Raw genomic sequence first — 23,652 nt, forward strand, 5'->3', positions numbered from 1 at the left:
GGGAGAAAAGAACAAGGGTGTTTTAAAGGTAGGAGCCTTGCTGCAGTAACTGTCCTCTTGCGCAGCTGGAAACCTCTCTAACAAATGTGCTATAACACCCTGTTCTTTGCATGTTATGTAGCTCTTGTTACTGGTAACTGATTATAGCCTCATCCCTGCGCTCCTCAGCATGTAGGCAGAGTTACTTTCAGTCCTCAAGTCCATCTAGAAAGTCTCCTGCTCTAACTAAGCAGCTGCAGTATGGGTAATGATTAGAGGCATTAGAGAAAGGGTTATTAGTAAAAGACACTGCACAGAGTAAATGCTGTGCTTTTTCAGGCTCATTATTCTCCTTTCTCCCTGCTATTTGTGGGAAGTGATAAAATGATCTTCATTCAGCCCCAGAATGAGGATTTCTACACAATTTCTTGAATGCTTTTCAACAGTCATATGAGAAAAAACAAATATCTCCCACTAATCTTAAGCAAAAATGTCTTTCTAGTTGCAGTAGGTTTACAACGAACTTATTCTGGACATGGTTTGACTGCTGGGCATCCACTGAAGTGCCCCCCAGCACACATACACTACACACCCAGACAGCTCCTGACAGCTGCAGCTCACTTGGTGGGTCTTCCTGACCCTGTCCCATCATGATGCTCCCACTTGAAGAGGGGAAAATGCCCTTTTTATGGAATAGCTTTATACAGCAAGTGAGGCATAAGCAGGGAAACAGGGATGTGATGGGGCAGGAGCTCTGTATTCAGCAGTTTGTCCTTTTTAATTCTTCTCCAGTTTCAGGCATTTTATTTATGTATTGCAAACAAAATAAACAGCTCAGAGGCTGGTATATTGTCTGCCACTTCTGTATTTTTCCTTAGAAAAATAAGAAAGAAGAACATTGGGTACTGAAACCAGCTGCATTTGAACCAGTGCAATGGCTTAAATGACTTAAGTATTGAATCATTTTCATGGTTTTTCTTATCACAACAGATTCAGTTGGTGTCCTTATGCCTTCCCAAAGGGGAGACTTTGACAAAAGAGAAACCTAACAGAAGACATGATCTGTGCAAATTGTTCTTTCATGTCCCCAGGGCTTGCTTCAAAAGCCATTCACCCCTCCTTGGAACTGACAGGGTCCTCTTAATGATGGGCATGAGCAGCACTCAAATGTCATTTATCCTTGCAACACCCCTGTAAGGCAGAGCAGAGCAAGAACTGCAGCAGAGGTGTCATTGAGTACTAGAGAACCTAAAGACAAAGCCCATGGTTCCAACAGATACATGTCTAACTTTTACCTTTGCATTTTTAGGCAATTAAAATGGAACAAGGGGCTTTACATTCTTTTCCTCAGAAAACCTTCCACAGTTTATATTCTGCTTCTCATCCAAGCTGGATCTGAGACTGAGGAACTCCACAAAACCATGTCGAGCCTAAATAATCCTGGGATTCATGGGGTAGATCTTTCTGCCCAGGCTACCCCATGGGTATGATCATACCATGTTTACAGACTGACAGTACTGAGTGAAGCAAAGAGCAGGAGAACTATAGAATCGTTTAGGTTGGAAATCATCAAGTCTAACCATTAACCCAGCACTGCCAAGGCCACCGCTAAACCATGTCCCTCAGTGTCACATCTACACATCCTTTAAATCCTTTCAGAGATGGTGACTCCACTACTTCCCTGGGTAGCCTGTTTCAGGGCTTGACATCACTTTTCCTAATATCCAGTCTAAACACCCCCTGGTACAACCTAAGGCCATTTCTTCTCATCCTATTGTTTGTTATCTTAGATCCACAATCCCTCTCTATTAAACCTATCCAAGAGCAAAGGCACTGGTCCCCTTTATGTAAGCAGTGACTTAGGTGTTGGAGCTCTCCTCAGTTTGGGAATGTTCCCCTTAACCTTGAGCTTTTAAGCTGTACCTACAAAAAGGGTCCCAGACATTGGACAGCAGTAGGTTGGAATGTCATTATGATCCTTTCTGTCCATTAAAGGGTGCCACCATCATGAAAAAGAGAGAAAGAGAAGCTGCACATACAAGAGCGCTTCCTGGCTTACCAAAACTTTGTAGTGAGCCCTAAGAACCTTTGACAGAGCAAGCAAAAGGAATATTAATGTATCTTGTCATCATTTCATTAACAACTGCACATTGTCACAGCCCCTGCTCAACAGGTGAACCTGGTGAGGATGGAGGGATATGGTTCTTTAGGAGAAAAACAACCATGAGAGGAAAAATACCCCCCACCAACTTGTTAATATATGCAGGGAAGGGGGTTAGAACTAGATGATCTTTAAGGTCCCTTCCAACGTAAACCATTCTATGATTCTGTGATTCTATGATTCTATGGTTTATGAATGAGAATGCTAAGGAGTTCCTTTTAGTCTGTTCCTACCTGTGAGTTATCAGCCTTGCTTTCAACAGCTTTCTCCATAGCCTGGCACAGTTTTAACTAGCAAGCCTCCTCTAGGTGCCCCCATTTACTGGCAAGAGTTTTATAGCAACACAGAGAATAGGTGTTTTGCAGCCCTCTCCAATTGCTTCTGATGTGGTTCATGGCATTGCAGAATGCTTGGGTTGGAAAGAGACCCTGTGCAAACATTTTCTGTGCAATTAGATGGAAATAGCTGCTTGTCCAAGCAGACTGAGCTCAATGGTGCTCTGTGACAACCACCAGCAAGTCCATCTTAGAGCTAGTGGTGTCCTGGCACACCCAGTTCCCTGATTCCTGTTCACAGATAACAACATAAACTTTACTAAAAGCATCCTGTGCCATAGGAAATAGTTGAGCATTTCCTCTTCCCAGGTCCTTTAGGGACTTCCTTTAGCATTTTGGAGGAGAAAGGGATTAAAGGGGTGCTACTGTAAGATATTAGAAAAAGAAACGCTTTTGTAGCTGCCCCCTAAGGAGGCTTTGGTCTTTTATCAGGACAAAGAATACAGCAGTTTACTAAGACATAAGCAACCTGGACTTTTGCTAATCCATCACATGGGTGTGAAAATAGATTCATCCCATGATACAGAATACTACAAGTAGGTATGACTCATTACAGGTGTTCCTTTGAAGCAGATAGCACTAATCAGAGAATGAAGCCTAGTAACAGTGGTAGGAGTCTGAAGAGGAGAAAAAGAGGGGTTTCGAAGAGGCTTCACAGATTAATTACATTGAGAACAGATTTTCTTTGTGATATTGCATTCAGTGGAGGAGCTGTGTGACATTAAATCCCCTCCTATTAGTGTGCCATCTGCTTTTGCTTGGCAGTTCCTCATTTGCAGTAACCTTGATAGGTATATAGTAAAATGGCTCAGGTTTAAAGATCAAAGAAAGAAATGTCTGGGCCATTTATGACTTGACTTTTGCCAAAATTAACTTATTTGTCTAAATTAGGTGCTACAGCCAAGTATAAATAGATCCTGTCTAGACAGACAATGTAATAGAGAAGTGAAATAAAAGGTTTTAACTGTACCAGGCTCCTGACTTCAGAATACTGATTCAGAGACACTTCCAGACTAAGCTAAGCTATATTGAAGGGAAAGTGGAAGTGGTTCACTATCCATTCAGCTGTTAGTTTTCTGTTCCTTGAAGTAAAATACTCTGGGAGAACAGACCCAAAATAAATGGGAGCCTACAAAACCAGGCAATAGCAAATGTAAATGGAAACACCCTGCTGAGTGACTGCTTCTGTGTCCAAATCCCTGTGTCAGGTGTCATCTCAGTGTGGTACCATGCCACCAAGAGCACAGTGAAGAAATAGCACTGCAATGCCTGCTGATTGAAATGAAAGCATTTCAGGGGTTAGGCAGCTGAAGTGAGAGATGAGCTATCAATACTCCGATGGATGTGGCGTTCCCACATAGGCAGGTTTTGTTTGGAGAGGCCAGATCACCTTTCCCGGCACTTTCAGGGCAGGCACCATCCCACAACTAAACAAGCAAAGGCAAAAACAGTGACACCATCAGCAAACTTTGTGTCATTAAACCCTTAAATATATCCTGAGTTCAGAGGCAATAGGAACACACTTGCACCTTCTTCCAGTTTATCTTCCTCCCATTCTTGGGGAGAAGTGATACTTCCTGCATCTATGACTTTATTCCACTGCTGTGGGAAACAGTATTTTCTGATCATAGGAGGCATAAACACCAGCGTTTCTCTGTGTCTTCCTGAAGATTTAAAACTACAGCAGTAAAGGGGGCAATAACATCTACTGAGCATTACAACAAGGTTATGGTGGAGAAACTGTTGAGAAGCATGAAGCCTTTCATAAATGGCCAATGCCATGCTCTGACATACTAACAGAGGATTTTCAGATAAGTAGTATTATCTTGAATTCAGCCTTAGTTAGAGGATTACATATGTGTTTATTCAAGCCTGATATTTATGTTTCAGTGAGAATACTGAAACATGTAAAGGACATTTTTAAAAGCAGCAAGCGTGTTCTAAATGATGGCTTTAATCAAGAGATTAAAGAGAGAGTCTCTTTGGCTTCACCATGAGAGTTAATAGTTGACTTGGTCTCATTTCCACAAGTATCTCTACAGAAATACCCTTCCTGAGAGAATACAGCTCTTTAATCTAGGAGAAAAGGATGTTGTAATAGGTGGAGGTCAGGCTAGAGAGAACTGCTGGAGAAATTCAAGCTAGAAATGAAGAAGAGATGTTTTTATAGGGAGAGAAATTAATCACTGGAACAATTCCTCTAGGGACTGTATGTTTTTTCATCACCTGTTTTCTCTAAATCACAAGGGAAATGTGTTTGGGGGTTTTTTTTCCTAAAAGATATGTATTCACTCAAAGTGAAGCTGTGGGCATTTTGTCATCCAGCTCTGTTATCTGGTTGGAGCTAGATGATCTTAAGGTCCTTTCCACCCCTAACTATTCTATGATTCTATGACTCGATGGGTCGGGAAGTGTCAGCTTGGATAAAAATGCATTATTCTGTTTTAAACAGAATGGATTGCACAAGCCAGGAATTGTACTGGGTGCCCCAGCAGTTGGCATGTGTGAAGTAGTAAATATGTTAGCATGGGTCTTATCTGGTCTTGGGAGTGCTTTGCTCATTTGTGCCCAACCTTGAGTGCATGTGGAACCTGGCCTTGATTTTGCTTGCACGGCTAGCAGTATGAAAGTAAGCTTGCGTGCTTTTCACATAAGAGAGATCTTTTCTTTTGGAAGGCTGCCACATTAATTATCAGAATAAATTAGAGATGCGGTTCTAAGACAAGGAAGAGCAAAAGAGCTGCAGAGGAAAGGAAGGTTTATTTCCTGGCAGTTTTCAACTACAAGTCAAAATAGGAAATTAAGAAGAGTGTGCTGCACTTTCATCACACACGGAAAGGAAAAAGCCTCCTTCTTCTGCTTCAGCTTTTAGCTTGGGCAGCCAGGAGTAGTAAAATCACTTTCTGATGTGACCGTATTCTCCAGATTGCATGGTATTGTGCAGATAAGGTGGCAGGGAGGATGATTCACTCATCAGCCAGTGCGTGCGATCCTGCATGCACAAACAAGTGGTAGTCTCAGAAGATGTCCCTGAGATGGAGATTTAAAAGTCCATTTATTTCCATTTAAAGTATTCTCAACCAGGTTATAAAAATAGTGCTCTACCTGGTCTCTCTGGAGCTCTTCAGAAACCCAACTGGGCTAACAAACATCATCTAAAAGTCATTTATTCAGAAAGCTTTCATCCTGATGGCAAAAATACTTTAAACACGTAAGTAATTAGGAAACATTGGGTTGATACACCACCACAGTAAGCACTGATCCAGTTGGCCATTGAAATGATAGTTACTTGTTAAAAGAGATGTTTACATATCCCTGATTGTAATAACATGGTAGGAAATCAGAAAGCGGTTAGTGTGGGGGACAAGCTGATTCCAGGTATTCAAGACTAAAATTTCCATCAAGGAAAATGAAACCTGGTTTTAAGTTATTCTGGAATCTCAGTTATGGGAAAGGATCTGAATAAAACCGACAGTGATTGTTATTCTGTTCAACAAGATGACAACTTACCAGGGAAGACATTGAGGTTTCCAAAAAAATCAGCTGGAAAAGTGTCTCCAAGGAGCATATAAGAGTTTTATAATTGATTTTACACAGAGAAAAAGATGTGGGATTTTGAAACCAATACAGGGAGTTCAGCTGTTTGATAGAAAGGGCTGAGGATAGTCCCAGTGTCCTGTTTCCCCAAGCAGTTATGGCAATTTGCAGTGTGGGCAAGATGCTTCATAACTGGAAGTATTTGAGCTGTCTTCCCAAGCTCATACATCTTTTTCTACTCAAGTGTCAGCTACCGTAGTCCCCCTGCCTGAGCCTGGACTACAGCTGCAATTAGTATCAAAGCTCTGAAGACGTCAGAGGAAGGCTGAAAGCTTCAGTCAAGTCAGGGATAATCATAGCTCTGCAGCGCTGAAGGAATTACATAGATTTAACCAGCTGAGCATCTCTTATTATTGGTGCCTGAATTGTGAGGGAGCTGAGGGTTTTGTTTGCACACATCACTTTTTCTTTAAAGACTGGAGAAGAAACAGGAAAAGATGATGGGTGAAACACTGAAAGTTTGGAAATCCATCAGGAATGCCGACTTCCGTGGAGACAGGATTTTACATCTGATAATGCTAGACAAAAATCTGGATATATAATGAGAAATTAGCGAACACTTTATGAAACAACAACATATACCTCTCCTCTTTTACATCTGATTTGGAGAGGATGTTTTGTTCAAAAGAGTTATGCCTTCCACCTGATATCTCAAGTGCAAAAGGTCTCCTTCTCCCATAAATTCAATGATTCACAAAACAGGGCTTTCTAGAGATATCAGGGTTGAGATGTGAGACTTCTCACTTCAAGACAAGACTTCTTTCCCTCTATTTAGAGGGAAAAACCTTTTCCTTCACTTCTGTTTGGTGGTAGGAAATTAAAGTGTGTTTTGTATTCATGACTCATCAATGGGAACTATTGAGGGGTGGCAGGGTATTTTTAGGAAGGCTGAATGGTTAAATTTATAATTCTCGGTCTAAAAATACCACCATATATTTGAAACACTCTAGCCTCTTGGCAGGACTCATAAATAGAACAGTTAACCCTTTAGCCCATGTTCCTAAAAGAAAAGCCATTGGAAAAAAGGCTGCCCTTGTCTGTGAGCTGTTCATGACTGAAAATGGGATAAGCATAGGAATTAAGTATCCCAGATCAGGCATTGAGCTCAAGGTAAGCCAGGAAGTGTTTGGCCTCGTATGCTCTGTGAGGCACATCTTATTGTCTTGAAACCATATTCTATGAAAACCAAGTGTCACATGAAGGCTGAATGTTTATGGCCAATGCCTCAAGTTCCACAGTGGTTTGGAGAACAGCCTTGCCACTCAAAATGTTATACTTAAAGCTACTTCTACACAATATTTTACACATCTCATGAGCTCAAAGTGCTTTCAGCCATGTTTTGTCCACATTCAAGCCTTGATGCCTGAGGTTACACCTTCAACTTTGGTCTTCTGTGGGTGTCTTGGGGCAATAAAGACTTCATACATATCCTAGGGTTTTCTCCGTTTGCTTTGCACTGTCTTGAGGCTGTAGCTGAGTTTGATGTGCAGGAGCTGAGATTGTCAGAGGGAATAAGGTAGGTTTGTAAGGCAAAGCTTGGGAAGTGGGGAGCTACAAGGGTGCCTTCTGTGAGAACCTTTGAGAAGCTTCCCCTGTGTCCAATAGAGCCAATGCATTTGGCTCCAAGATATACCCAATACTGGCCAACGTTGAGCTCATCAGCAACAGTGCAGTGCCTCTGGGATAAGATTTAAGAAGGGGAAAAGATACTGTGCAAGAGAAACTGCAGCCAGAGAGAGATGGGAATTTTGTTCATGTTTGTGAAGCCATTTTAATACAGCTGAAATAACCTGCCGAAAGGCAACTGGGCATGAGAGAGCTTGTGGATATGATACTCCACACAGAGCAGTGATTATCGTATCTCTTTGATGGAAAGTCTTAAGCAGTCATTCAGGATATCTATGGATGAGGGATTCCTTGTTATTTTTCAGAAGTGGAGTAACTGATCACCAATCATGTAATTATTTTAATTGGAGAAAATTACATGCCTGGCACCTCTTAGCATTACACCTGCCACAAACTGTTAGGAGTCCTGGGATCTGATTCCAAGTCTGCTTCATCTAAATCATGAGTATTCAAAACCAACACTGCATCATGTCAAACCTCTATTGTTTTTGGAATTGACTCTAGTTTTGTTGTTATCTATTCCTAAGAGATCCTCAGCCTCATATTTTCCCTTCTATTCTGCTAATGTTTTTAGGTTTAGAAGAAAATAACTTAAGATGTGTTGTAGTCATTCTACATGGAGAACACAGTTCCAGGACTGAAGATAGCTCTCTCTAGCATAGGCTGTGGCTGGGTACCAGGAATCCTATATCTCTAAGAAAATACTACAATGAGATACAGAGCTCAGTTCATAAGCAAAGGAATGGTGGACTCTGGTTTGCTGACCTGTGGTTTTTGGTGAGGGTTTGAATGGGTTCTTTCAGAGAGGTCATTAAGCAGAGTTCCCCTCTTCTGCGTAGTCACATAATTATAAAGCATAAGAAGTTGCATTATATCTGAGATTGCTCTTTGTCCATCACACTTTATTGATGTTGGCTTACAGGTTCAAGAGTTGTAGAGTAGGGGAAGCACCTGTCAGTGTTAGTTTCATCCACACATTGAGCTTCAACAAGTCTTTTTCCAGTGTCTAATCCAGGTTTGAAGAATTGACAGCTCTGGGGCATTTATTTCAGAGACATGCAAGATCAGGTGAAACACTTGTTTTCCCTAATACAGCTACAGGCGTTTCATAGTTTACATTGCATCAGGCAGCATATAAAAGAGAAAGAAACAGATTATCTCTTAATTTTCCTAAGCTTCACACCACTGTTATATTTCCGAGTTAACTAAGAACTAGCCAATTTTTGTCCACAGACAGCTTGAGTTAAAGGTTTTAAAGGTATTTCCAAGCCCATTCCATGGTTTTCAGAGTATAGTTTTCATGCTTTGGGTAATCCTTTCAACACCTGGGCAGAGGCAGAGGTGTATCTGGGTATACCAACATCTTTATCGATGATCAGTGGTTACTATCTGGATGACTGTCTGGATAACGTTGTAAAAAACCCATCGTGGGGCAAAATCATCAGGATGCAGTCATCTATGGAAGCAGACAGCTTGAGAAAGTTATTCCTGTGTAAATGCTGAAACTGTAAAACTGTGCCATTAATCTCTTGGAGACATAGAAAAGATTAAAACAAAATCAATACAAAAGTGTTTGGTACGAAGCCCAGCAAAAGAAAAGGACTCTGAAATCTTTACTATGTAATTATAGACTCAGGATTTTAAGCAAGGAAGGGGGTGTGCATACAGATCTATTCACACATGAACAGAGAACCTATGTAAGGAAGCACTTTTGACCGTAAATGAAGATCCATCAGTGGACCTGCCAATAAATTTTTCTCAGTTCTTCAAGGATAATGGTACCAAGGGATGATAAAGGTGCAAGTGGCACAGGGTTCATATATGGATAATGAAGTGATTAAAGGTGTGGGGGGAAAGTGAAGGTTCAGAAAGAAGAGATGCAGAGAGAAGCTAGGATGCCTTCTCTTGAACCTTCACCTTTGCTTTCCTGTCTGCCTGTCCAGCTTTCCTGTATCTTGCCATCATACCCAGTTCGCTTTTATATCTCTATAAAGGATGGGAGGAACAGATCTCTTCTCTACAGGCAGGACAGTGCAGTGGGGAAGGTAGTCCATCATTCCCTGCTCCGAGATGCCCTGTAGACACAAGTGCAGAAAAAGACACGTCCTGTGTCCCCCATCATCTCTTTACATCTTCACAATGTAGTCATCATGGAAAGTGTAGCAATGTGTCTCTGGGGTTTAAGTTGGAAAATCCTTCTATTGAGCCTGTTTGAATGGTGCAAACATCCAAGACACCCCGATAGGGAAAGTTCTCTTTTGGCAAATTGAGGGCTGTTCTTGTGATAGCCTTGCGATAGTTCATCCACTGGTGTTGTCAGGTTTTTTTCCTGAAGACATAAAATGTCCTGGCTGTGGGTGCTCATATTGTGTGCAAGGACTGAGACTGAGTGCAAGACAGTGCTTCCAAGACCAACATTTCTCTTCCTGAATGGACAGTCGTCTCCTTCCAGGTTTGAGGTAAAGCAAGTGTTGACTTATTGGTTGACCATGGAGGGTAAAGTATGTGTTAGTGTGGACATCAGACTCATTATGTTAGTTTTTGTGTTCTTCAGTCATCTGAACAGGGAGACTCTTGATGCTTCAGAAGAAATACCATTCTTTCTTTGTGAGGACACTGTGATAGAGAAAGTCATCCCAATGGGCAATGCTGCTACACTGAACCACAAAATCCCATACATTGTTTTCAGAAGAAAAAGGCAAGTTTTTATTACTGTTTAAGGATCATGTCTTCCTAGGTTTTTCAAAGAAAATTATCACTACATGCAATAAGTTCCTCTATAAACAAGCAGAAAGATCACTTCATCGGGGAACAGAATGATGTGCAGAGAAGCAGTCATCCAAACGGATGACTATTGACTATGTATTTTTAGCAAATACATGTGTGTCCTTTAAATGTCATGATTCTGTACATTTTCAATTCAGTCTTTTGAACATTCCAAGACTTTTATGCTTTAAGGTCAGGAGTCATCTGGAGTGACTGACGTATTGCAGAACAGAGGTGGGAGGGAGAATTAGTTGAGTTTTAAGAGCACTAAATGGTTGAGCTGTGTCATGTTGCTTTAGAAAACTAACCTGCCTTGATTTAAAGACTTAAGAAAAAGTGAGTTTGTTATGTCCTGTGGTAAACAGATGTAATGTTTAGTTACTTTAGAAGGCAAAAATGAGTCTTGATCTTCCATCTATGTTTGCTCAACTTTCCTTTCAGATATTCAATCTTCTTGTGAATCTTTCTGACAAATGAAAGTTTGCAGACATACCAGGAACCTTTACTCGGCTTGGCCAAAGAGCTGTTATCAGATGGCTTCTAACTTTCTGCTGGATAAATTAAATTGAACATCTATACTCTCTCATATCCATGAACCCCTATGTCCTATAGGGAACAACAGGAGGAGGAATAGCTGCTGTGATATGACTTTTTGGTCAAGCACATAGTGGGGAAAGTTAATTCTGAACTCACTTCACTGCTTTCAAGGCGAGGTCTTTTCAGTTCTGTATCACCAGAATGAGAGATGCAGAAAATGATGATGCATTTATTCAGGAGCTGTACTTTGAAGTAGGCGTACTTGGAGTCAAAGTGCATCTCACTCCTTACTGCTAAATGAATAAAGTTAATTAAATGTGTGCTAAAACGTTAATTAAATTTGGTGTGCAAAAGTTAATTAAATGCCAAAAGCAAACCATTCCAATTGTCTCTGTTCTAGCACAGAGTGGGGGTAAAAGGAAAATTCTGACTATTTTTATGAGAGCACCTAAAAGACTATGAACTAATCACAGACCAGATTTCTGACTTCTAAACTTCTAAAGATGCTCAAGAGGTTTTCAGTCACTGCAACCATTGGCCCATGTTCTACAATAGGGCAACTGGACACTGATTAATTGTAAGTCTTTCTGTGTGTAAAAGAAAATTAATTCAAAGCTCTTCAGTCCTATAAGACATAAATTGCCTATTTTTTCACACAATAGTTGACTAGATATGAGGAAGAAGTTCTTTACTGTGAGGGTGGTGAGGCACTGGCACAGGTTGTCCAAAGAAATGGTTAATGCTCCATCCCCGGCAGTGTTCAAGACCAGGTTAGGCAAGAGCCTTGGGTGACTTGGTCTAGGGTGAGAAACCCCTGCCCATGGCAGTGGGTTGGAACTGGATGATCTTAACATCCTTTCCAACCTAAACCATTCTATGATTCGATGACTGTATTGCAGAAGCTGGCAAGTTTTCCACCTTGCCTTACCAGAGATTCCATCTGGGGAAAATCAGCTAATGCTAGAAGTACAGCTGAAGACAAGGTAAGAAAAACAAGTGAGAAAGGTTATTTATCATAATTTTAAGTATGGTTATTTTCTTAAGAGGTGAATATCTGTGCTCCAGAACCTGGACTAAGGTAAAATTATCTTCAAAGTATGACATGTATCTTGGATAAGGGATCATTGCTGGTTAATTTTCTACACTAATTTGCATGGATATTCTTTTCACTAAGGGGTGCCAATGAATCCAAATCCATTACTTTCCTCAATTGCAGAATAAATGCTGTTAAACCAGTTTGGCTGATTGCTGATAAAAAGCAGACCTCAAGCCAGTGATTTTTCAGTTCTGCCTAATTTAATTTTTTTCCAGGAAAAATAGACTGCCAGTTCAGAGTCTCCTGCATGAAGGAGAATGTGACTGCGCCTGTGGGTGCTTGTGCTAGTGATTAAATATGCTTAGAGAAAAAACACCCAACTGTATAATATCACATTAGAGCTTCGCTAGTTTCAGCTTCCACTTCATTACTACTTTACGGAACAGGAGATTAGCAGGAAGCTAGAGCTTGATTCACATGAGGGTACTAGTGAGATCCAGAGCTAGCAAAACTTAGCACCCACATGATAGAGGAGGATTATGATGTATTTTCCAACCTTAGTCACCTGACCTTGTTCAGAGTGACAAAGGTTAATTTACTCTGTCACATACATCACTTGACAATGTTATTGCTCTTCCCCCTCCAAAACATTTGAATGGGAATACCATCTCCTTAATGTTTGCATTATGATAAACCGCTAATAGACTACAAATAGATAAGCTTTAGCTGTCAGTGAGCTGCATATTTATTTGGACAGGTCCCACTTTTTGAACTGTCTGTGAGAAGTTTCCAAGGAAAATGCCCCTCTTCTTTGCTCTAACATTAACTCATAATATTAACTCATATTTTCATCTCCTTGTTCTCTTTGAAATACAATACACAAATCTCTGGCAATGATCAAGGCTCCAATAAACTAAATGTTGAACCTGAAATCACTTAAACAAACACTAAGGCCTGTGTACATATAGTTTTTATGCTAAAAGTCTTGTCTCACAGATGCCAATGAGAGAGCCAAGAGTAGCTGTATCTTATCCTAGAATGACTTCACACCTCTTTAGTAATGCAACCAGCACATGGAGAGAAAAGCATCCTGCAAAGTGATCTACACTCAGTAGAAGATGGAAGACTGCAACTGTAGCTCTGGAGTCTTGATGTTTTCTTCTTCCTTCCCCCCCTAATCGCTAAAGATATTTATCTCAAAGTGACTCTTCTTTTTCAATCACTGCTGTTCCAGTAGCCCCAAGAGCATTGAGCAATGTGGAAATGGCACACAGTGAATCATATGGTGTGTGTAGCCAAGACACTTAGCAAACTCACTCCATAGCTTCCCCATAAGGTCTTTCCATTATCCGGGGATTGTTCTCACGCTATACAAGCGGTAAACTTAAAGTCACATCTGCTTTGCTGACCTTGCCTGAAGACTGAACATTGTTTGTGTGTTCTCTGAGCTGGAACATGCTGTGTAGCTCCTGTGCTGAACTGGGAAGGAAACATTTTTCTCTATTTCCTGTGTGAACTTTTCCATTGTAAAATGTGTGCTGTATTGTGTGGGGATTTTAAAAGAAATTGACTGAAAAATCAACACTTTCCATCTGATGCATCCATTTAAAATTCACCCATAAGAACCCTGTGAAAATGTTTTAATAAACATTTACTCTAATAACCACTGCTAAATAAACCAATAATGAAGACAGAGGAGACTTGGGAACAACCATAATGGTTGTTAATTGGATAATTTGTGTATTTAAAGTGCCTACTACAAAAGATATATCACTTTTGAGATAAGCTGAAGTCTATGGGGAAAGCTAAAAGCAGAATATCTGCTCTTAAACATGAAACAGGTTGTACATGAAAAATGCACACCTCCAGCCTGTCACATTTCTAAGATTCAGATGCCATTGTGCAAGCAAGTTAGACACACACTAAAAGGCACCCCTACGGTGGGAAAATTGCCATCTAAATAGAGAAAGCAGACAAAAATCTGTGTGAGCTGTTTCATTCCTTCCATTTTTATAAAAGCCTCCTTCAACAAGATGAAAGGTTAAATCCAGCAGAAGTTAGGTGCTCTTGGTAGGATTTATCACCTAAATCAGATAGGATTTGTTTCATCAAAAGTAAAACTTTTTGATGTAAGACACTGGGTCTGTCAGTATGATACAACCAGTCTTACCCTGGAAGAGCCCCTTTCTACACAAATCTTATGTTAGCTGACAGTCTTTGATCAAAGGCCTGCTTTACAAGGAATTTAATAGGTGAGATGAACACCACACATAACATCTAGTTTGGAGGTTTGTGATTCCTGAGCTGGTTCCTTTGGCCTCAGGGCTTCAATAGGCCCAAATAAAAGAGATGGCTCCAAAAGGGATATTCAGTGTCTGACAGACACAAAGTGGTAGACATCAGAATAACCTCTGAAAGCATCTTACTTCCGAAAGTGTCTTAAACTCTTTCCATAGGTTTCATGTGGGGCTCACAGACACAAGACCACCTCTTCTAGCATCAATGTGTACATTATTGCTTTTAAAAGCATGAAGCAGGATCTATCTGTTCTCTTCAGGTTCTGCAGAATGGGAGACATTTGCTGCCCCGTTTCAATCATACTCTGGGGAATGGTAAGCATTCCAGCCCCCATTATCTGTGGAGGTTCAAACTTTCCTATGAGGCTCTGCTAATGGCTTTGTCAGCAGACAGTCTACATGTTGACGAGACAAGGAGAAGCTTTCTTTGCCTATCATGCTGAAAACTAGCCTTTATGAGGTAAATCTGGGATCAAATCTGGGTAACAGGAAGACCATCTGCTAGCCAAAGCAATAGGACCATCACCTGAAATGCGGAGGCTGGTTTCCAGTTCCTGTTCCAGGAGCTATTTATACCTTATTATCTAGTAAATTTTAAAGGGTTGATTACGATTACGTGGTGTCCTTCCTATGTTGCACAAATAGGTTCTAAAGCTTGGAGCTAAGATATGGGACGGTTCATGTTGGAGAGGCAAAATCTGGAGCCAGCTTGCAGATCAAACACCAATTCTGTCTCCATCCGACTGCAATTATGTGATAGGGGCAGGAAATCTCTCACTCTTGTATTTTCAATCTAGCAGCACTTTCTGGAATAAAACCAAGTTGCATTTAGAAGCTGGAAGAGATCACACGGATACAAGCTGCAGGAACAAGTTTCTTTCCAAAGTAAACGCTTATGGAATGAAACTTGGGGTTCCGGTCATGGGAACTTCTTATACAGTGAGCTTTTATAGAATGGGAGACATAGAGATATTGGGACAACATCTCCCATGCTTTTGTGTCATGGATTTGCAGTCTAAAGGCTGTCAGATACACCATTTCCCCCTTACATTAAAGACTATTCTGTTTCTCCTTTATTGCATGAATGAGAGAAAGTCAGATACTCTTAAACCAGATTTATCAGAGCAACATTGAACTGTTGATCAAATCCTGCTTTCAATGAACTAATCTTGAAGATACCTGAAGTTTTTAAGTTAAACTAAAAAATATATGACTGAAACAAATATTATGGACATTGCTCCATCCTGCTAAAGTTCAGTGAGCAGCAAGCTCAAAGCCAGGCTTTAAAACATATTAGTAACTGAACCTTCGCTGATTTCAGGTTACAGGATATTGCCTTAGGTCTATGGAAAACTCCACACAATATGAGCAGTATGTACATATGGACACCAGCTCTACCGTGCTGTCTTGGTCTACTATGCAGAGACCTTTGGGAGACTGGGAAAAGATCTCAGAGCCACATTAGAGGCACTGTAGAAGTAAATTATTTCCTTTTGAGCCTGGAAAGGGGAATGGTTTAGTACCGTGGAGCAAAACTGTGGTGAAAGAAGCCCTTTCACCCTATGCAGTGCTAAGCTTGAAGAGCAAGGACGTGTTCAGGCTGTGCTGGAGCTCGAGGAGCAGGACCTGAGCACACTCTGCAAAGGCACTTTCAACAGGTAAATCAATCGGTTTTGAATCAGGGAACTAGGTTCAGGAGAACAGCAGTTATCATTCAGCAGCAAATTTAAAAGCAAGAACATCTGAATTACTTTACTGATTTTATACAGAATAACTCAGTGCAGAGACACTGTAGAGTAAGTTTCTAGAACAACTGTAGGCAATATCAGGATTGTAATAGGATTACTTTATCTTTTTAGCACCTAAAGATGATTTTTATCTCACGTCTATTATAGGATTAATACTGTCTGTATGAAACAAAGTACCCGCAAACTGTTAGATTACGATATAGAGAGCATAGTTTATCTTCAAATCCTAGTTCTCTCTGTTCTTAAAACCATAAAGTTTATTGTGTCCCTAGAACCTGTTTAACAGCACTTGTTAAAGTTTAGTCACAGAAGTATTTGTTCCAGTAAAACGTTTTTCTTTAGAAAAGAAAGATGTGCTTGGAAGTGAGAGCTACTATGTACCACTTTCAGTCATGCTTTCATATTCATAACTGAATTCAATGTGAAAGCAGTAAAAAGGCACCTCACTAGAACAATGTCCCTTTAACATCCATCTATGCATACAAACACACACATACAGATAAGCAGCTTTATTTTTCTCTCACACTAGAAAGATGATGACTCTGCATTAAGGATGAATGTACTTTTTCAGGTGGAAAAGCCAAACATCATTGGGGAAAAGAAGTCTGGCAGGAAGCCATAGAGATTGTTTACTAGGTCCCCCTTTGAGAGGTGTGACAAGCTTGTCCCTTTTCCAAGGGATTCCTCTCTCTGCTGGTGCTCTGACTCCCCATAGACACAGCTTTATCCAGAAGGGTTAATGAATTCTTAGGCTCAGGATTTTGTTCATGTTTTGTTTTATGCCATGTCATCTCCAGTGACAGAAGCATAGTTTTGCCAGCCAAAATTATCTATGGAAGCCAGGAAATGGGAAGGACTCCTTGTCCCCATGGCTCTCCCTGTCCCTGCTGAGGTATAATAATGCTGTGGCTCCCGCAGGGTGGCTATTTAAACAGCTGCAGACTTCTGGGAAAGGCCATCCCTACAGCTCATCTGCCACCATCTGACCAGGAATATACAGAACTGGCTGCACAGTCATTATCAATTAAGAATGACACTATTGGACTCAACCTGATAAATCACACACAGGAACAATTGTTGCTTTCTGCATGGCAGGCGTTTTCTCTCCCCATGGAGGATGTTAGACTATGGACAGGCCATCATACATACCCCAACTATCCCTAAACATGCACACTGAAGACCAGACCTGAGCTGGAAAATGTGATTTCATTGACATTTTACCTCTATGCCATCATCTCTGGGGTTTTTTTGCAGACATTTAATCACACTGTGTGATGACTCCTTGGTCAATACATGCTTAATACTTCACTGCATGTTATGGGTGCAAACTGCGCAGGATGCCCTAAGTCTCCCTAAGCACAGAGGCTTTGTATCCTACTAGCAGTTGCATTAAGGAAAAGCTAAATTCCTGCTTTCTTCTCAGTTCATTTAAACAGGATTCATACAGTGGTGGTGATCTGTAGTTTACCGGCTGGTTTATAAATCTTAATAATAATAATAACAAAAGTTGCCACTTTCTAAGTTCAGTCTCCAAGATTTCATATTTTATCATCAACTTCTCTAAAGATAACAGACACTTACTATAAAGAAGTAGAGAAAGATGTATTTTCAAGTGAAAACTGATCTGAAAGCTGAAGTTGCTCTCTTAATTATTCAAGGCAGAAGCTCAGACACAACAAGACATCTTTATTAATGTTCTTTCTAATTAGGTAAATACAATCAACTGGCAAATGAAAATTGCTCTGCCAATAGAACTGCCTCATGTATGGGCTAGTTTGGCTAAAATTGACCACTTTTCATCTAAGAATGTGTAGAACAATAGGATCTTTAATGACCAAGGAAGGAGGATATTTGAGCTTAAATATTTGCTGGGTATCACAGTCAGTCCTCCTCCACAGAGTATAAGCATTCAGATATTGTGATGGTTAGGTCATGGCAGTGCCTAGATATGCATTTAGAGAGATCAAGCAGTGCTTTATGCTTTCAGTGCCTGAATCTTTCTGTGTCTATCAAGTGTCCTCTACTTATTCCTACTATTTCAAAGAACTGGAGCAGTGGAGCCCATCCTGCTGGGCAAGGTAATAACAGCAAAGGATTACTTTTATCTATGATTATATGAGTTAATCAACTCATGTGCAACACCAAGACAGGCAAGGTACATATCCTCCTGTTGGAAGATTTTAGAGAGGAGAAGTGGTTCACACATACCAATGTTTTTCCAAGCCTAGGAAGACAAAAAGAAACAAAACTCAAGGAAACTTCAGAGGATAAGTTGTGATAGTGCTAAAGTAGCCAGCAGACCTCTTCTACATTTCAATTAGCCCATGCTGCACCAAAACCTAATGCTGTTGCCTGAATACGTAATTTATCACACCAAGAGCTAAAAATTCCTTTCAGTAGATATCTTAGGGCTAATATCATCCCAAACTAACTTTTTGGAATTTGAGAAGAAGTAGCCTGAAGCAAAATGTCATTCTCCCTTTTCCCCTCTCTTCTATTCAATGACAATACAAATCATTCAAACAAGTCTGTTCATCAGTAGCCCCAAAGAACCATCACGTCCCATAGCCCAGAGGTTTTTGATCACTTTTGTTCTAGCCTAATGTAGACAAGTCTGAACTTCTTGACAGGAAAAACCCCAAAACACCTGAAATGTTTCCAGATCCATTCCACTACTTTATGCTCTATGGGCTCATCACAAAAAAACTTGACATAGCTGTGTTTCAGTTAGTAAAACATATTCTAGAGATACTTGATAGCTACAGCTTATTGCAGACATAAGAATCAGGATGAGCACAAGAACTAACAATGTACATTCTTCTGCCCCTACATCATGATTTCAATGTTTGTGGTTACCTTCACATCATCATCATTTGCAAAGATAGCTGGCTATTTTGGGCTTTGCTTATGAGGCTCTCGTAGTTTGGCATCTGTCTCAGCATATTTGTATCACGCAGCTTCTTTCCTGGTCATAAGAGCCAAAGGCAGCTAAAGCTGCTCAGATCCATTGACCAGCTGTGGCTGGTGCTTGTGTGATGGAGCAGAAGAAAATCCTGTAGAGCTGTGCTCGCATCCTAGGGGAAAAATGCCTAAAGGAACCTGAAATTCAGGTTAGTGAGACCTGTTTCACCCATGGCATCATGCCCTGCCTCTGGGTGACCCCTGTGGCAGTCGTATCTCCAGTCAAATGGTCAAACTCATGGTCAAACTTCCCTGGCCCAGGGAAAGGGAAAGCCTGAGTGGTTTTACTGGGTTGCATCATTAAATCATAACAGGAGGAACATTTGAAGCCATATTTAGTCCAAATATATAACCTAACCTACAAATCCTGTATAATTTGCCTTTTTCACCAATAGATGGTGCCAATAATTTATTCATTCATGTCTTCTGCTGGGCAAATGACTCGGAATAGATAATTTAGCTGCACAGACTGTGAGCAGACCATCTGCAGGGAAGAGGTTTGACCCAGTAAACTGCTAGGAAAGTGGATTTTGTTGGAGCACCCACAGCATACAGGTGAAGAGTGGTGAGGAGAAAGCCTTTACGTTTCAGGGCCAGAGTCATATGGCTAAACTATATAATGCTTCCTTTGCAAAAGCCAGAAAAAGATTAAAATCTTTTCTTGGCAAAGCATACATCAATATGTGCATTAATCTGCATGGGACTTCCAGAAATGCAAGTCATCCTTAGCCTTTCCTTTTGCACTAAGTCAATAGTAGTTTGTCAGAGAAGGCAAGAGGAAAGGTCAAGAGGGAATCCATTCATTGAAAGGAAAAGTATCAAAAATATCCCTTTGACAGAGCCCTTTACATTAGGAACCCAGAGCTGGCATTTCTGTTGGGGCTTACATTAATATTAGCTGGACAGCAAAATGCTGAGGCTTTCTTCTTCAGGTTGGATATTAAATTCCCTGTTTAAAATAATCGCTATTGTTGCATTTTGGTTATTTGGGTTTTTTTGCATTCTGCAGGGTTAAACGTCTTGACCCTTTCCCATCATAAATTTGTCATCTTGGATCAATGTTATAGTGGAATGAAATGTCACTAATCATACAAAAGGTAAAATAACCTTTCAAATATGTATTTTTATATCATATTTCAAGCCAATGTACTCAACATTTGATGGGAGAAAGAAGCACTGAATGATGCCAGCAGAAATCGAAGAGTGCCAGAAAGCAGAAATCTAGAAGCCAAACCCTTAACTTCAAAATTAAGTCTTGTTGGCTTTGGAAAGTCTTTATCATTAGAGGTTATTAAGTATGAGTTGAATGAGGTATGCTTGGGTATTTGTGTAAGTGATACCATTCCCTAGAAGGAAGAAGCATCAGACAAACGTTCAGCAATCCATTCAGAATCGCTTGTATGTGTCACCAAAAAGAAGTACAGTGAGTTTTGCTCTCCCAAACTGAGTAAGGAGGAAACCCTCTCCTTTGCAGTCTGGTTTCTTTCCTTCCCTCTCTTATGTCTTTACAGTTGTTGACTGAAATCAGTGTCCTTGCTCTTGTGCTGAGCTTGAGCGGCAGGGAGGTTGTGGTTCCATGTCTTGGCCAAATCATATTTAGTGGCCCAATGCCTTGATTGTCAAACATGGAAAAACATAGCAGTTTCTTTTGATGTTGTTAACTTACTACTAAAATAGGTTTTCCTATTCCCTGTGTTTGAGTCACAGTGGACCAGGCAGCTTTTGCAAGCTATTTTTATGTCAAACTCACAACAGACATAGGTTTTGAAATGAAGTTGTACATTCACAGAGGGAGAGTGGCAGTAGTGGAATAGGTCATGAACTCACAGCCACCAGTGCAAGAGTGTTTGTACCATTTAGGCAGTGAGCATAACAGTTAGGCAATTCAAAACCAGGATGGGATATGGTTAGAATTACTGAGACCTTGTAATTATTATTAAATCAGTACATCTATTGGTTTCTGACAGTAGTTAATAGAAATCTGTAAGGTGCCTGGTCCATATCTAAAGTATTTATTACCAGTTTCTAAACATATCAAAGAAGAGGAAACAGATTATCAGGGGATGGGGTCACATCTTAGGATCTATCATTCTTTGGTTTCTCCAGTCCTTTTCTTTACACTCACTGAAGCTAATCATAGAGTCAAGAATCAAAGAATCATAGAATCATAGAGTAGTTAGGGTTGGAAAGGACCTTAAGATCATCCAGTTCCAACCCCCCTGCCATGGGCAGGGACACCTCACACTAAACCATATCACCCAAGGCTTCATCCAACCTGGCCTTGAACACTGCATTGAATCACAGAATACTAGGTTGGAAGGGACCTCAAGGATCATCTGGTCCAAACCCCAAAATCCATGAACAAAAGTCATCAGTTCAGTATCATCTTCCTCATGCTACTGTGACCTGCTGCATTTAGACAGCACAGAAAATCTGAGTATCCAACAAGTGCCAAGAGTTTTTGCTTCCCCCTTCCAGTTTCTGACCCCAACTGTAATAAAGTACGGTGTTTCTTTTCTCACTGTTGAACTCTGGGGAATGTTGGTCCTATAACACAAAATAGTTTCCAAAGCAAGGCAATCTGATGTCCATGGCTGTAGCAGCAACCTCCCCAGACATGCTCTCAATTAAAAGGAATTAATTGAAATGGAACTCTTGAGCATTGAATTTAATGGAGTTTTCCTTTTACACAGCTACAGGCCTGACCCAGTGGTCACTGCTTTAATTCATTTTGGCTGGAGTGCATCTTGCTAACATTGTGTATTTGTGTGTGTTCACCTCTTACTTTTAACCTTTGTTTGAAAATATATTCATAGTTTTTTACCTTTTCAAATGTCCATTTGTGTCAACCACAAGTAAAAAATTGCCGGAGTTAATACTGAATGATTTCTTTTGGATAGACTTGGTGATGTTACAGCTACCTCACATTTTCTTCTGATATTGATCTCCCTGCAGCTCCTAGAGGACCTGTCTAGAGAAAATCAATGAGCTTCCGCTGAAGAAAGGAGGAAGAGACTGAAGAGGTAATGTTTTCATATATATAAATTACCACATTTATTCATAAGAAGGAAGAAAAGCAAAAAGTAAAATTAAAGTTTATAGGAACATATTTTACAAGATCAAATGAGTCTTTTGTGCTCCTGTAGCAAACAGTATTAAGAGGCTCATGGAAGAAGGAGGGAAGTCCATGTGAATGCAATGCAATTCTTTCTTCCACAAAGCACTGATTATGAACTTTCTATTTTAAATGCAGAATGAAAGTAATAAAATATATGCACAAGAAATATCTTTAGTGGGTAAACTGCTGCATCTCTAAATATAGTAACTCAGTACCAACTCTATTAAGCCTGTGAGCCTTATCTGGAACAACCAGAAGATGGATAGCCTCAGTCCCTCATATTTTACCATCTCAGGGACTTTATACAGAACAATAATTAGCTGTTGACGTGAGACACCACTAGAATCCAGTTTACAAAGCTCCCAGGAGCTGTATTTGTCCAGAGCTGAGCTGTTGGTTTGTTTGGGGACTGTTTTCTCTTTCAACTAGTGAGATGTGCCAGCTGGCTTTGGAAAGCCTAAAGCAACCCAGTCTCTGGCCTGAGCAGCCTTGCAAATCCTGTCTTTGGTCGCTGCCTCATGACTTCCAACTGTCCTTGTGGCTCTCTCTGAAGACATCTGCTAAACATTTGTTGGTTTTCTCTTACATCTATATAGTAAAGGTGTCTTTCAAACCTAGAAACACATCTGGCTACTGCGGTTATTAGCTTTTTTATAGTGCATTTATAGTGCAGTTATCAGCAAAGTTGTTAGAAAAAGAGATAGCCCAGCTCCTTTGACCTCTTGTACTGAATCCACATCTTCTTGCAATGGTAGAGACTAGGAGGAGTTATAGGAAGAAATCATATGTTTGATGTCTCAGCCTGGAATATCCCAGACCATCATCTTGTGCACCAATTTATCTGTTTCTCTGCAGATGAATGTATTTTGTTTACTTAAAATTGGTTCTGAGACCTACTGGCCCAAAACATCATTTAAGAAACAGTCCTATAACATGGATTATATGTGTTTGAGTACATCTGTGCAATATTATCACTTTAATTTTCCAAAACCATACAAGCTCCCAGATCTGCTTTATCATGATTAGCAGAAGTAAGAAAACTTCACTTTCTGGCACTTATCACCAGGAGCAGGAGGATGAATCCCTGTCTCCCATCAAGCAGTTATTTTCTACTCCTTGTCTTTTTGAGCTAAGCTGCAGGAAATACATACATGTTGAGATCTGAGGTTTTGATTAAAAATTCAGTAACATAAGGACTGAATTTGCACCTGCAGTGGAGCAGTGCACAGCACTGTGGTGTGATCCTCTGTCAGATAATAGGATCATAGAATAATTTTGGCTATAAAAAAACTTTAAGATCATCGAGTCCAACCATTAACCCAGCACTGTCAAGCCCGTAATGAAACCATGTCCGTAAGTACCACATCTACACATCTTTTATATACCTTCAGGTATGGTGACAGCAGCCCTGCCCTGGGCAGCCTGTTCCAATGCCTGAGCACCCTCTGGGGCAGGAATTGTTCCTCAGCTCCATCTAAACCTGCCCTGGTG

The sequence above is a fragment of the Melopsittacus undulatus genome, chromosome 7, assembly GCF_012275295.1.
Source record: "Melopsittacus undulatus isolate bMelUnd1 chromosome 7, bMelUnd1.mat.Z, whole genome shotgun sequence".
Lineage (NCBI taxonomy): Eukaryota > Metazoa > Chordata > Aves > Psittaciformes > Psittaculidae > Melopsittacus > Melopsittacus undulatus.